This window comes from Erinaceus europaeus, chromosome 3 (assembly GCF_950295315.1).
Source record: "Erinaceus europaeus chromosome 3, mEriEur2.1, whole genome shotgun sequence".
NCBI lineage: Eukaryota > Metazoa > Chordata > Mammalia > Eulipotyphla > Erinaceidae > Erinaceus > Erinaceus europaeus.
This window is the reverse complement of record NC_080164.1, coordinates 29,505,742-29,521,550: the sequence shown is the minus strand read 5'-3', so window position 1 is coordinate 29,521,550 and position 15,809 is coordinate 29,505,742.

Sequence of the window (15,809 nt, the reverse complement as noted above, 5' to 3'; positions counted from 1 at the left end):
TTAACATGATTTCTTTAAGCTCCATCCAAAATGGGCTGAAAACGGTGAAGTCACCGTTTTTAATAGCTGAGTAGTATTCCATTGTGTATATATACCACAACTTGCTCAGCCACTCATCTGTTGTTGGACACCTGGGTTGCTTCCAGATTTTGGCTATTACAAATTGTGCTGCTATGAACATAGGTATACACAAATCTTTTTGGATGCGTGTGTTGGGTTCCTTAGGATATATCCCCAAGAGAGGAATTGCAGGATCCTAGGAATTGCAGGATTCTAGCCTTCTGAGAGTTCTCCAGACTGTTCTCCACAGAGGTTGGACCAATTTACATTCCCACCAGCAGTGCAGGAGGGTTCCTTTGACCCCACAACCTCTCCAGCATTTGTTGCTGCTACCTTTTCTGATGTATGGCATTCTCACAGGAGTGAAGTGGTATCTCACTGTTGTCTTTATTTGCGTTTCTCTGACAATCGAAGACTTAGAGCATTTTTTCATGTGTTTTTCAGCCTTCTGGATTTCTTCTGTGGTGAATATTCTTTTTTTAATTTTTTTTTTTTTTAACCAGAACACTGTTCAGCTCTGGCTTATGGTGGTGTGGGGGATTGAACCTGGGACTCTGGAGCCTCAGGCATGAGAGTTTGTTTGCATAATCATTATACTATCTAACCTCTGCCCTGTGGTGAATATTCTGTCATTGTCCTCTCCCCATTTTTGAATGGGGTTATTTGTTTTCTTGTTGTTGAGTTTGGTAAGCTCTTTATATATTTTGGTTATTAGCTTCTTGTCTGATGTATGGCATGTGAAGATCTTCTCCCATTCTGTGAGGGATCTCTTGGTTTGGGTAGTGGTTTCTTTTGCTATGCAGAAGCTTTTTAATTTGATGTAGTCCCATAGGCTTATAGTTGCCTTAGTCTTCTTTGTAATTGGATTTGTTTCATTGAAGATGTCTTTAAAATTTATGCAGAATGGGGCCAGGTGGTGGTGCACCTGGTTGAGTGCACATGTTATAATGTGCAAGGAACCGGGTTCGATCCCCTGGTTCCTACCTGCAGGGGGGAAGCTTCACAAGTGGTGAAGCAGGGCTGCAGGTGTCTCTCTCTCTTTCTCTCTATCTCCCTCTACCCTCTTGATTTCTGACTGTCTCTATCCAATAAGTAAAAAATTAAAAAATTTATGCAGAAAAGAGTTCTGCCAATATTTTCCTCTAAGTATCTGATAGTTTCTGGTTTAACATCCAAGTCCTTGATTCACTTGGAATTTACTTTTGTATTTGGTAAAATATAGTGGTTCGGTTTCATTCTTCTGCATGTTTCAACTCATTTTTACCAACACCATTTGTTGAAGAGACTCTGCTTTCCCCATTTAGTAGTCTGGGCAACTTTGTCAAAGATTAGATGTCCATAGGTGTGGGGGCTCACTTCTGGGCTCTCAGTTCTATTCCACTGGTCAGTGTGTCTATTCATGTTCCAGTACCAAGCAGTTTTGATTACAATGGCCCTATAATACAATTTGAGATCTCGGAGTGTAATGCCTCCAGTTCTGTTCTTTCTTCTCAAGATTGTTTTGGCAATTCTAGGTCTTTCCTGGTTCCAGATAAACATTTGTTCCAGTTTCCTAAAAAATGGGTTCAGGATCTTGATGGGGATAGCATTAAATTTGTATATGGCTCTGGGTAGTATATTCATTTTGATGATGTTAATTCTTCCAACCCCTGAACATGGTATATCTTTTCACTTCTTTGTGTCTTTTTCAATTTCTTTGAGTAGTGACTCAATTTTCAGTGTACAAGTCTTTCACTTCTTTGGTTAGGCTTATTCCTAGACATTTTATTGTTTTTGTTTCTATAGTAAAAGGAATTGATTTCTGGATTTCAACTTCTTCTAACTTAATGTTTGCATAGAGGAATGCCACTGACTTTTGAATGTTAATTTTGTAGCTTAACACCTTACTGCATTGCCTGGTGATTTCCAAAAGCTTCTTGCTGGATTCCTTAGGTTTTTCTTTTCTTTTCCTTTTTTTAAAAGGTTTTTTAAAAAACTTTAAAAAAAGTTTCTTTATTTATTGGATAGAGACAGGTAGAAATAAAGAGGAAAGGGGATTATAGGGAGGGAGAGAGACAGAGAGACACCTGCAGCCCTGCCTCACCACTTGTGAAGCTTCCCCCCTGCAGGTAGGAACCAGGGGCTTGAACCTGGGTCCTTGCACATTATAACATGTGTGTTCAACTAGGTGCGCCACCACTTGGCCCCTCCTTAGGTTTTTCTATGTATACTATCATGTCATCTGCAAATAGGGAGAGTTTGACTTCTTCTCTTCCAGTCTGTATCCCTTTAATTTCTTGCTGCTGCCTGACTGCTATGGCAAGAACTTCCAACAACATGTTGAATAATTGTGGTGATAGTGGGCAGTCCTGTCTAGTGCCTGATCATAGGGGAAATGCTTCCAGTTTTTCACCATTGAGTATGATGTTGGCTGTATGTTTGCTATATATAGATTCTACTATCTTGAGGAATTTTCCGTCTATTCCCATTTTTTTGTAGCATTTTGATCATAAAGGGATTTTGGATTTGTCAAAGGTTTTCTTTGCATCTATAGATATGACCATGTGGTTTTTGACCTTGCTTTTATTGATGTGGTGGACCACGTTGATTGATTTACATATATTAAACCAACCTTGCATCCCTGGGATAAACCCCACTTCGTCATGATGAACAATATTTTGAATATACTCTTGTATCTGGTTGGCTAGAATTTTGTTCAATATATTAGCATCTATTAGAGATGCTATTAGTTCATTAGAGATGCTGGTCTGTAGTTGTCTTTTTTGTTGTGTCCCTGTCTGCTTTTGGTAGTAGAGTGATGTTGGTTTCATAGAAGCTGCAAGGGAGTATTCCTATGTCTTCAGTCTTCTGGAAGACTTTTTTTTTTTTATCTTTATTTCATTTTAATAGAGACAGCCAGAAATTGAGAGGAAGGGGGAGACAGAGAGAGGAGACATAGAGACAACTGCAGCACTGCTTCACCACTTGTGAAGCTTTCCCCTGCAGGTGGGGACCAGGGGATCAAACCCAGGTCCTTGTGTACTGTAACATGTACAGTCAGCCAGGTGTGCCACCACCCGGCCTCGTCTGGAAGACTTTTAAAAGTAGAGGCATTAACTCTTCCTTGAAGGTTTTGTAGAATTCATTTGTAAAACCATCTGGTCCAGGACTTTCATTCTTGGGGAGATTTTGATAACTGTTTCAATTTCGTTTGCTTTGATGGGCTTGTTTATATCATCTAGTTCCTCTTTATTTAATTTTGGAAGTTTGTAGGTATCTAAGAAATTCTCCATTTCTTCCAAGTTCTTTAGCTTGGTGGCATATAGTTGTTATATAAGCCTCGCATAATATGTTGACTTTCTGTGGTGTCTGTTGTGATATCTTCTCTTTTATTTACAATCCGATTTATCTTGGGTCTTCTCCCTTTTTTGTTTTGGAGTCTGGCTAAAGGTTTGTTGATTTTGTTCACTCTTTCAAAGAACCAACATTTGCTTTCGTTGATCTTTTGTATGGTTTTCTTATTTTAAATGTTACTTATTTCTGCCCTAATTTTAGTTATTTCTGTCCTTCTGGTTGCTTTAGGGTTACTTTGTTCTTCTTCTAGGTCTTTATGGTGTGCAATCAGGTTGTTTATTTTTGCTTTTTCTTGTTTCCTAATGTGTGCTTGTATGGCTATGAACTTCCCTCTCAGGACTGCCTTAGCTGTGTCCCAAATATTTTGATAGCTTGTGCCTTCATTTTCACTGATGTCTCGAAACATTTTGATTTCTTCCTTTATTTCTTCTTTGACCCAGTAGTTGTTAAGTAGTGTACCGTTGAGCTTCCACATTTTGTATTACTAGTTTTTTGTTGATTGTTAAGTGTTTAATTCCACTGTGGTCTGAGAAGATGCTTGGGATGATTTCAATGCTCTTTAAATTGCTGATCTGTCTTTGTGGCCTAACATATGGTCTGTTCTTGAGAATGATCCATGTGGACTTGAGTAGAATGTGTATTCCAGTTTCTTGGTGTGAATGACTCTTAAAATGTCCAATAGTTCTAGTTTATCTATCTCCTCACTTAGCTCCCTCATATCTTTATTGATTTTCTGCCTGGATGATCTGTCAAGTTGAGAGAGTGGGGTGTTGAAGTCTCCTATTATGACTGTGTTGCTGTTAATACATTGCTATAGCTCTTTCAGTAGAAGTTTGATGTATTTAGATGTCTTCTCATTGGGTGCATAGATGTTAATAATTGTTAAGTCCTCTTGTTTGACTCATCCTCTGAGCACTAAGTAATGTCCATCCCTATCTTTTTTAAAATTTTATTTATTTTAAAGTCTATCATGTCAGATATGAGAATTGCTGTTTAAAGTCTATTATGTCAGATATGAGAATTGCCATTTTTTTTGTGGGTCATTGGCTTGTATGATAGTTTTCCATTCTTTCACTTTGACTCTGTGTTTGTCTTGTTGAGTTAGGTAGGTTTCCTGTAGACAGCATATTGTTGGGTTGTGTTTTCTGGCCCATCTTTCTCTTCTGTGCCTCTTAATAGGTGAATTCAGGCCATTGACATATATTGATATCGAAGATTGAATATATTTTAACACCATTCTTGTAGATTTTTAGAGTGTTCTGATCTATGGCATATTTATGGTGGTCTGACTGTTTATAGGATACCTTTCAGAACTTCTTTCAGGACAGGTTTGGTGATAGTTGATTCTTTCAACTGTTGCTTGTCTGAGAAGGTTTTTATGCCTCCATCTAGTCTGAATGACAGTCTAGCAGGATATAACAGTCTTGGTTTAAACCCTTTCTCATTGAATACTCAATAGATAACTTGCCACTCTCTTTTGGCCTGTAGTGTTTGTGTAGAGAAGTCTGCTGCTAATCTTGTGGGTTTTCCTCTGTAGGTGACTCTTTGTTTTTCTCTTGCAGCCTTCAGGATCCTTTCTTTATCCTTATTCCTTTCCATCCTTTTAAAAAAATTTTATTTTATTTTATTATTAATTTTATTTACAAAAAGGAAACACTGACAAAACCGTAGGATAAGAGGGGCACAACTCCATACAATTCCCACCACCAGAACTCCATATCCCATCGCCTCCTATTCTTTAACCCTCTGGGAGTATGGACCCAAGGTCATTGTGGGATGTAGAAGGTAGAAAGTCTGGCTTCTGTAATTGCTTCCCTGCTGAACATGGGTGTTGACAGGTTGATCCGTATACCCAGCCTTTCTCTCTCTTTCCCTACTGGGGTGGGGTTCTGGGGAATCAGAGCTCCAGAACACATGGGTGGTGTTGTTTATCTAGGCAAGTCAGGTTGGCATCATGCTAGCATTTGGAACCTGGTGGCTTAAACTGCGTTAGCATATCAAGCCATACAAATTGTTGACTAATTCCTTTCCATTCTTAATATGATGTGTCTTGGTGTCTTTAGTCTAGGGTATGTTTGGGACCCTCTGGGCTTCTTGAACCTTTATGTCTTTTATGTTGTCTAGACTAGAGAAGTTCTCAGCTATTATATCCTGAAGAATGCTTTGTTCCCCTCCCTCTGTTTCTTCCTTTGGTAAGCTAGTAATGTGTCTAATATTTCTTTTGAAGTCATCCCATATATCTCTGTTGTTGTTTTCAGTATGTCTTAGTCTCTTTTTGAGACCTATTGTTTTTTTATTTGTCTCTAATTTGTCTTGGATCTTGCTGATTCTGTCTTCAGCCTCTTTTATTCTATTCTCTCTCTCCTCAACTGTTTTCTTTAATTCATCTATTTTCTTGCTTTGTTCTGATACTGTTTTAGCTTGTTCAGCTAGTTGTGTTCTTAGCTCAGCTATTTCAGCTTTCAGCTCTCTAATAACCTTGAGATAATTGGTGTTTTCTTCCAGAGTCTCATTTGCTGTTTCTGTATTTCTGATGACAATTCTTTCAAACTCTTTACTCACTCGTATAATTATTTCTTTAACAAGCATTTGGATGTTGACCTCACTATTTTGTAGTTTACCCTTTGGGGGGCTTTTAGCCGGACTCTTGTCCTGGTTCATTTCTCCAATATTTCTTCTTATTGGTTTAACCATTCTATATAGTGTGTTATGAGGTCCCTCTCTCAGTACTTTTCAAATTACTGATCACTCTTGTCTGGATTGACTTGTGTCTAAGTAAGGTAATTAAAGAGTTCACAGTTGTGGATTTTGATATTATTTCCATCCCTGAGTTGGAGCACAGAGGCTGTTAAAAGCCTCTCTTATTCTTTTTCTTCCCTGTAGGCTATGGGAGCCTGAGGGCTTTTAAACTATAAGTAGGCTTCTTAGCTTAATCACTCACTCCTGACCAAGAGATAAAGCAGGGTGGGGGAGAGATAGCACAGTGGTTATGCAAAGAGACTCTCATACCCCAAGGATCCAAAGCTCCAGGCTTAATTCAGCTTCTCTGCCAAGCCAGGCAGCACATCTGGGCCCTGTGAGTTTTTAAACAAGTCCCGTTTATAGTCTATAGGTTCTGAGGCAATTATTCACCATGTTCTCATCAGAATAACAGTGTGGAAAAGTTCCCACTCTACAGCCCCACTGCAAGGCCACCGAGGTATAGCTCTCCTCCTGAGTTTCCTGGTCAGTTCTCTGTTCCCAGATGTCAGCATAGGGCCTCCCCCTTGCTGCTCCAGCCTCAGAGGGCAGTAGCTATGGAGACTCACAGTTACATTTGGTGAGTCTTAGGGGAGTCCTCTCCTTCCTACAGCAGTCTTTTTGTTGGTAAAGCAGACTGGAGGTGGTGCCTCAACTGGTAAATTGCTGGACTGTTACCAGCTACTCAATCTCTCCTTAGGCTCCTCTCTGTCCATGAGCCATGTGTGTTTGCACTCACTGATGGGTGGTTCCTGAAGTTGTTCTTGTCCTGCCTTGTTGTGGTCCCAGGCTTTCTTCTTTGGTATTATTAGTTGACCTGGGAGAGGAGAGGAGACAGAGAGCTGCTGCTGTTCCATAGCCCTGCCTCTGGAACTATAACTGGTCATTTGTTGATGGGCATTTAGGCTGCTTCCACTCTTTGGCTATTGTGAATAATGTAGCTTGAACATAGTGGTGCATATGTCCCTTCTAATTAGTGTTTGAATGTCCTTTGGTATTGCTTGTTCATAAGGTGATTCTACTTTTATTTGTTTAAGGATTCTTCATGCCAAATGGGCTATTATCAGCTTGCATTCCCACCAGCAGTATAGCAGAGTCCCCCTTTCTCCACAACCTTGCAAACACCTATCGTGTCTTCTTTGCACACCTGAGGGCTGGAGATAGCTTGCCCTGCTTAACACAGGCTCCACCATGCTTGAAGCCATGGCTCTCCTTCCAGGCACCACATGGGAGCGCTGTGCCCTGCACCAAGCCAACTTCCATGGTGGTGGAGCAAGCAGTGCTGTGGTGTCTGTCCTCTCTCTCTTTTGCTCCAAAACTCAAAAAAAATTGAGCCCAAAGATAATTCATGTATCAGTTCCTTCTCTGGTAATGCAGTAGAAAAAAATTGGGGCTGGGCAATAGTGCACCCAGTTGAGGGTATAATCTCCAATGTGAGAGGACCAGGCTTCAAATTCACAGTTCCCACCTGCAGAGGGGAGAGCTTCATGAACAGTGAAGCAGTACTGCAGGCAGGTTTCTCTCTTTCTCTTTCATTCTCTGTATTCCCTTTCAATTTCTCTCTGTCTCCATCCAAAAGAAAAAAAAGGAAGGAAATGGGGAAAAAAAAGGCTGCCAGGAGTGGTGGCTTTGACATGCTGGCATCAAGTCCCAGCAGTAACCCTGGTGGCAATAAAAGTAAAATAAACGGGAGTCGGGTGGTAGCATAGTGGGTTAAGGGCAGGTGGCACAAAGCACAAGGACTGATGTAAGGATCCTGGTTCGAGCCCCCGGCTCCCTACCTGCAGGGTGGGTCACTTCACAGGCAGTGAAGCAGGTCTGCAGGTGTCTGTCTTTCTCTCCCCCTCTCTGTCTTCCCCTCCTTTCTCCATTTCTCTCTGTCCTATACAACAACAATGGCATCAAAGACAACAATAATAACTACAACAATAAAACAAGGGCAACAAAAGGGAATAAATAAATAATTTAAAAATATTTAAAATATAAAATAAAGAAAACCCATACACTTTACAGCAGGCGAGAGAGCTGACTTGGACAGTGTGCTGCTGCTTTGTCGTGCATAGGACCCAGCTTCCAGCCTTGCCCCCCACCTCACAGCTTTGGTGCTGTCGTGTCTTTTTCTCTGTCTTGTTATCTGAAAAAGTCGGTTTGGAGAGGTGAAGCCCCAGTGATGACAAAACAGAAGCCACACACTTTAAATCTATGCAGTTTGTTGTCTTATACAGGATGTCTGCAAACCTGTTAGGATAGAGAGCCACCACCTGTTCATACATAGCTGCCATGTGAAGAAAACCTACCCAAGTGCCACACACACAACAAGAGGTCTGTAAGAGACACCTCTGTCCTCCCCAACAAAGTCAAAGCACTTGGACTCATCGTCATAGATTTACATGACAAGGACTCTTAAGTGGGTTCCACCTTAAGTAATACAGTCTTATTTTGAGAGATGTTGAGAAACAGAGAGAGACAAAGAGAGAGACAGAGAGAAGGAGAGACATCTGTAGCATTGCTTCATCACTTGTGAAGCTTCCTCCACCCTGCAGATGGGGATAGGGGTTGGAGAGCTTGATCCTGGCTCTTTGTGCATGGTGACCTGTGCACTCTGTTGTGTGAGCCACCACCTGACCCCAAGGAATAGTTCTGAGGGTACAGTTCATCCTGTCCTTTATGGAATAGAGAACAGTTGATGTCATACAGCTGAAGTGAGTATCATATAAGGAGCCTGTATCAGTGCTGGGCATGTTGGAATCACTCAGTGATTTGTGGTGTGTTGACTGCTGTTGTCATTGTTGCAGGTTTGACAGAAGACACAGTTGAGTTGTCAGTAGATATTGGTGTCATTATAGCAATTCTCACTTGTAGATTGGATGGAGGGGGGAATAGTGCTTAAAAGTGAAGAAAGTTGATTGTAGTGAAGGTTTGCTTTTCCCAAGACCCCACACTGGGGCTGGAGCTTTCTGGCTGGTGCCAGGAGGCATCTGGAAGAAACATGGCTCATTTCCACAAGAGTCCCTCCCCCTATCTGCCTGCTGAGTGGGTTCTGTGAGAGGTGCCAGACATTTTCACAGTGCTCAGTGGGCTCAGAGATTGGTCAGTGCTCCATCCCAGCAGAGCCACTCACATTGGGGACGAAGCATCTCAGTGTCAGGCACTAGCGTCTCCCAGGAAGCGCCCCAAAATTCAGTCTGGGAAGCCAGGGGTCTTGGGATGGGCCAGGGCTCTGCATTTTAGCTCATGTTTGGTTTTGAGACTGGTAAGTTGTAGACCAGACTAAGAAGCTCTTGGATAAGACACTTGGGACGAAGGACAGCTCCCAAGGTGCTGACCCTGGGTTTTCAGGACCTAGGACAGCTCCTGGCCCCTCAGGCCCCATTCACTATGGGAGAACTGAAGTTCTGCTGGGATGGTGGAGCCTAAGTAAACAAGTTGTTGCCTCCTTGGATGACACTTTGGGAAACTGAAAGCTTTGTCTCCTGAGGGCACAGGAAGAAAAGAGGTGCACAGCTCACCCTCTCAGAGGACTCAAGAGCCTGGAGTGCTTGGCTGGGATGCACTGTGGCCGGGTCATCATCAGGGTGACTGGACCCTGTGGGCTGCAGAGCAGGGTTGTGAAGCAGATGGGTCCTGGCATTTGGTGGGTGGGGAGATCAATGTTCACTTCATTTGGGGGTGGAACAGCCAGCAACAGCTCCTGCATGTACTGTGTCCGCTTTATGCTGGGTGGGGAGATCAATGTTCACTTCATTTGGGGGTGGAACAGCCAGCAACAGCTCCTGCATGTACTGTGTCCGCTTTATGCTCTGATAGGCCTCTGTAGGTGTGTGTGGGTGATTGGAGAATTAGTTTTTAGTTCCTTCTTTTTGTCCGAGTAACCAATAGCTGCGTGTGCCACTTGACTTTAGAAATTTGGATGAAAGATAGCACAAGGGGGCTGGGTGGTAGAGCACCTGGTTAAGAGCACATGTTTCATTGAGCAGGACTCTGGTTTAAGCCCCCAGTCCCCACCTGCAGGGGGAGAAGTTTCACAAGTAGTGAAGCAGTGCTGCATGTCTCTCTCTTTTTCTCTCCTCTTCCCTCTTAATTTCTGTCTCTATCCAAAAAATAATAAATGAAAAAAATATATACACACATATACATGTGTACACACACACACACACACACACACACACACACACACACGAAAGCTAGCACATAGTTCTAAGGGCTTGTAACTGATATTTCAAGCTGTAGGTCGAAGAGTTCTCCAGACTTGTAGAGTTACTTAGTAGAGTTAGGACAGAACTGGGCACACATCTCATCTCGGCGAATATGGAAACTTGAAATCACTGCAGTGCTGTCCTCATGCAGGTCACGGTGAGCGTGGGGAGTGAGGGCATGAGGCTGGCCAGGGGTCTGTTCATTACGGGCTTTTATCCTTGGCAGCTGCACAGAGACAGGCCGGTGGATGCAGAGTGATATACTCACTGAGAATTAGCACCACAGGTATTTGGACCAAGTGGGAGCCACTAGCAAGATCCCATTGATCATACCCCCAGATGTGACCCAGTTCATGGTCTGCCCACCATCCTGCCTGATGAGAATCTGCAGCTTTTAGGTCCCATCTATGCTACCAGAGTTTACAAGAGAGAGGGAGAGAGAAGTCAGAGCACCATGCAGCACACGTATTGAGCAGGATGGAACCAGGACCATCCAGCATGCAAATTCTTGCTGTACCAGCTGAGTGATTTCCCTGGCCACTTTGTTTCTCTACTGCTAAGAAATGATTCTGTGTATTTTTAGACTCTTGTCACACGATAGCACAGGGCCCTATTCCCCTCAGTAAGTCTCTTTCTGGGTCAGTCACTATTTTCTAGTCTTAGGATTGTGCAACACTCTTCCAGATTGTAGGGTTAAGAGGAGTTCCTTCTCTGAGAAGCCTAACCGACACGGAGGGCCAGCTTTGAAAGGCACTCATCTTTGACCTCCATGCCCGTCACTAAGTCCTGAGCCTCTCCTGTCTGGGGAACAGGAAGTTGGGTCAGCCGTCAGCCCCAGGAGATGAACAGCCTGAGTCTGGGAGTCAGTTTGGGAAGGGGGTGGAGGATGACTGACTCAGGGCTCCAAGCACACAGTAAACGCACTGAACATCTGTGATGATTTCAGAGTTGTGGCAGCCCTGGAGGCCTCCCTTGGTGGCTCCCCTGAGAGCTGCCCTGAGGTGGGGTCCCCCAGACCACTTCCAGGGTGCTCCTCTGTCTGCCTCAGCTGGCTTCAGCTTCCTTGTTGCCTCCCAGGGTCTTTCCTCAGCAGCGCCGTCTCCCAGAGCATTTCCTGAGGTCTGCCAGGCTTGTTTCATTAGTGGATCCACCTGTGATCAGATGGCTCCATGTCGGTTTCCATTCCTGACACTCCCTTGAGCACCTGCTCACACATCAAGCCGCCTCCCTGCACCATTTTCTGCCAGGCTCCTCACTGAGCTCTGGTCTCTCTTCTCTTTTCCAAACATCCTTTTCCTAGGCTCTCCCTTGGAAAATGTCACCTCCTTGTCCCTGCCATTCTCTGGGAGTCATTCTCATCTTTCCCTCCCATGTCACACACAGCAAATGGATGTTTACCTCTAAACCATTTTCTCAGTAAAGATACTCCGTTGTACTTCCACAACTATTACCTTCATGTGAAATGGTCAACATTTGTCAACTGGATTTCAAAAATATTTATTTATTAGTGGGAGAGAGAGAGACAGACAGACTGACTGACTGGGGGTGGGAAAAGCTGGGGAGATAGCATCATGGTGATGCAAAAGGACTTTCATGCCTGAGGATCTCAGGTTCCAGGTTAATCCCCAGCACCACCATCAGCCAGAGCTGAGCAGTGCTCTGGTCTCTGTCTCATTCTGTATGTGTTTCAGTTAGACACACACACACACACACACACACACACACACACACACACACACACCTATCTATATCTATATGATTTTAAAAAAATCTTTGTTTATTGGATAGAGATAGCCAAAAGTTGAGAGGAAAGCAGGTTATAGGGAGAGAGACAGAGAGACACTTGCAGCCCTGCTTCACCACTTAAGCCTTTCCCCTGCAGGTGGGAATTGGGAATTTAACCCAGGTCATTATGCTTTGTAACATGTGTGCTCAACCAGGTGCACCACCACCCAGCCCCTATATCTATGTATTTTTTATCTAAGAGGTTGGGGGAGAGTATCACTCTGGCATATGAGATGCAGGACACTAAACTCAGGACATCATGCTTGCAAGTCCTGTGCTCCACCACTCTACCACTATTCAGGCTGCAACATCTGGATTCTTCTTCTTTTTCTTTTCTTTTTATTTATAAAAAGGAGACACTGACAAAAACCACAGGATAAGAGGGGTACAACTCCACACAGTTCCCAGCACCAGAACTCTGTTTCCCATCCCCTCCCCTGATAGCTTTCCTATTCTTTAACCCTCTGGGAGTATGGGCCCAAGGTCATTGTGGGATGCAGAAGGTGGAAGGTCTGGCTTCTGTAATTGCTTCCCCACTGAACATTGGAAGGTTGATCCATATTCTCAACTTGTCTCTCTCTTTTCTCTAGTGGGGCAGGGCTCTGGGGAAGCAGGGCTCCAGGACACATTGGTGGGGTCGTCTGCCCAGAGGAGTCCGGTTGGCATCATGGTATCATCTGGAACTTGGTAGCTGAAAAAAAGTTAACATATAAAGCCATACCTATTCTCTCTGCTTCTATGTTTGTTCCTTATGAATGCCCTGTCCAAGCAGAAGCCAAAGTAGTTGATAAATCAGATGATGCCACCCACCTCTGAACTGAGTGTGAAGTTCTTTCTGCCATGGCCTTTGAGACCCAGCACAGCATGGCAAGTCCACCTCTGTTCCCTCCTGCTCCTCCTTTCTCTCCTCCAGCCTCTTTTACTCACTCCTTAGACCCTCCAGGCTCACCCTTTCTTGGGGGTTTGTGCATGCTTTGTCTTCTGCTGGATGGATAGTCTGCCTGCCCTGGGGTAACTCAGATGGCCCTGTGCTCTGTCCTGCCCTGAGCACAGAGCTAGGACACTCTCAGGCTCAGTGTTGGTCTCATCACTGAGGTCTGAGGGAAGGCCTGGGCCCCTCCAGTCTGAGTTACATCGTGTGGCTTTCTCCTTGGAGCTCCAGTGCGCATGTGCAGTTGAACACCAGCACCTCCGCCTGGCCTCCTCATGCTGCCCTTGTGCTCCAGGCTTGGCGTGGCTGCCTGCTTGGCGTGGCACACTGCCCAAGGCCCAGCACTGCCACACTGCTGCCCCCTCAGTGAAATTCGCAGTGTCTGCTGCCATAGTGAGCAAAATGGCCATAAGTATTTCTTCTTTACAAGTGTATTCAGATCTTTTATTTATTTATTTATTTATTTATTTATTTACTTACTTTCCCTTCTGGTCTCAGCCTGCTAAGGCTCTCCTACCTTCACTGCCCCCCCCCCCCCCACCAACCAGGCAGGTCATCTTGGGGATGATAATAAATTCTACCACAGACAAAATTATTCGGGTCAAATTATTTTTATGATTATTATTTTTATGAGGACACTGCTTAGCTCTGACTGTGGGTGGTTGTTGGTCTGCTTCTAAATTCTGCTTCTAAGACCCCTTCTGTTGCATTGCTTAACTCTGTGGTCTATTTACATAATCATTGTTTTCATTGGTTTAATTAATCCCCACTGGTTCGCCTACTTTTTCCTTCTCCCCACCCCTTATCCTACATACATCCACTTCTGACCTGACACTTCCGCCTCAGGAGATATATATAGGACAGGATTGTTATTAGAGCTAGCTAGATCGAACTGCATTCCCACTCAATAAAGATTGAACCTTGTTCCCAGCTCAGCCATGAGTCCCTGGTCGTCTCTCTCCCGCCTGCGAAGCTAGCCCTGCAGGTGGTGCCTGGGATCACTTACATGCAAGTCCTGTGCTCTACTACTGTGGCTTCCCAGCCCTTCAAATCAGTGCCATCACCTGTCATTATTAAATACACAGGGAACTGTTTTCCCTGTGTATTGATTGGTAAAACCTGCACCCAGTTCCCAGGACAGGAGCCTTGTAATTTCCACCATCACCACTCGGTGGCGCCATTGCCCCACAGTGGTGGGCCACTCCAGTGTTTTCAGGTGGGAGTGGCAGGGAGGGTGGGGTGGTTTCTGAGACTTAGGACCCAGGAAGCTCTGTGCCTTCTCTGGGAGGGTCGACTGGGCTTCCTGCTCCAGCCTGGTCATTTTTATCTTTTTATTTTTATTTATTTATTTTAAAATATTTAATTAGTGGTTTATTTATTTATTTAAGGGAGAGACCGACTAAGGGACCAAAGCCATGCTCAGCTCTGGCTGATGGCGTTGCTGGGTATTGAACCTGGGGCATTGGAGCCTCAGGCATAAAAAACATTATGTCTGCCCAGCCTGGTCATTTTATCTTAATTGCACCAGCCAGCACTATGTGCTTGTGAAGGGCTGGGCTGGTGTTTGCAGGAGAGATAAACTGGACACTGGCCCTTAATTCCAAGGGCAGGCACAGGGGTAGTGGGGACTGGAAGGGGACACGTGGAGGCACTGACTGCAGGGCAGGGGCAGCCCTGTATTCTGGGGGGAGCCCGCTCAGCTCAGCTTCTCTCTGCTCAGCACAGCTCAGCTAGGTTCTGCTGGGCTCTACTTGCCTCCCTCCCTCGGGGCAGCTCCCAGGTGGCCCCCATATCTGCAGCTCTCTCTCCCAGGTCAAGTGCAGGGGCTCCGATTTAAAGATCATTGAGCCTAGCTGAGATGGGATGTATTGAGCGTTTCACGGAGCTTCTGTTTGTGTGTCTGAATTATTTCAGAGTGTGTAACCTGAGAAGCAGCAGCGTCTGCGCTGCTTTTTTTCTAAACCAGATTCAGATGGTGTCTCTTCTGGTAGTTCCCCCAGGACATCACAAACCATCTTTTAGGGGTATTCCTACCTCCTCTCTCTTTCCTCTTGTGCCTTAATATTCATCTGGCATCTATTACTTTTGTATCTATCAAGCTTTACGTAATGGGACAGAAGCTTGATATTGACAAAAATTTTGTCATTTAAAAACTGGTGTGCTCCCTCATCTCTCCACAGCCCTACCCCACCAGGGAAAGACAGAGACAGGCTGGGGGGTTGGATTGATCTGCCAACACCGTTGTCCGGTGAAGAAACAATTACAGAAGCGAGAACTCCCACCTTCTGCTCCATATAAAGAATGTTGGTTCATACTCCTGGTAGGGGAGATGTTTGGGGAAGATGACCAGAGGGCCCTGAACTCCAATTCCACTGGATCTGGAATGTTTGTAATTAGGAATCTTTCTTTTTATACTATCACTGAAGGGAAGAGAACCTGGAAGATACCAGAGGAAGTCAGGCACTGTTTCTCTGATCTGAGAGAGAGGAGGAAAAAGGAAGGACACTTGGAACTAGTAAGCATAGGTTTGACTTAGAAAGGGAGTGATAAAAATGGGCAAAAATATATAGATACAAATATAGATAGATACAAATATATAGTCATCCCATATCTGTGACCTTGGGAGAACTATGGCAGTTTCCACTGGAGAGGATGAGGACACAGAACTCTGGTGGTGGGGATGGTGTGGAATTAATACTCCTATTCTTTTATAACGTTTGTAAATAACTAATAAATTTTTTTTAAAAAAGTGTGTTCCCACTGCC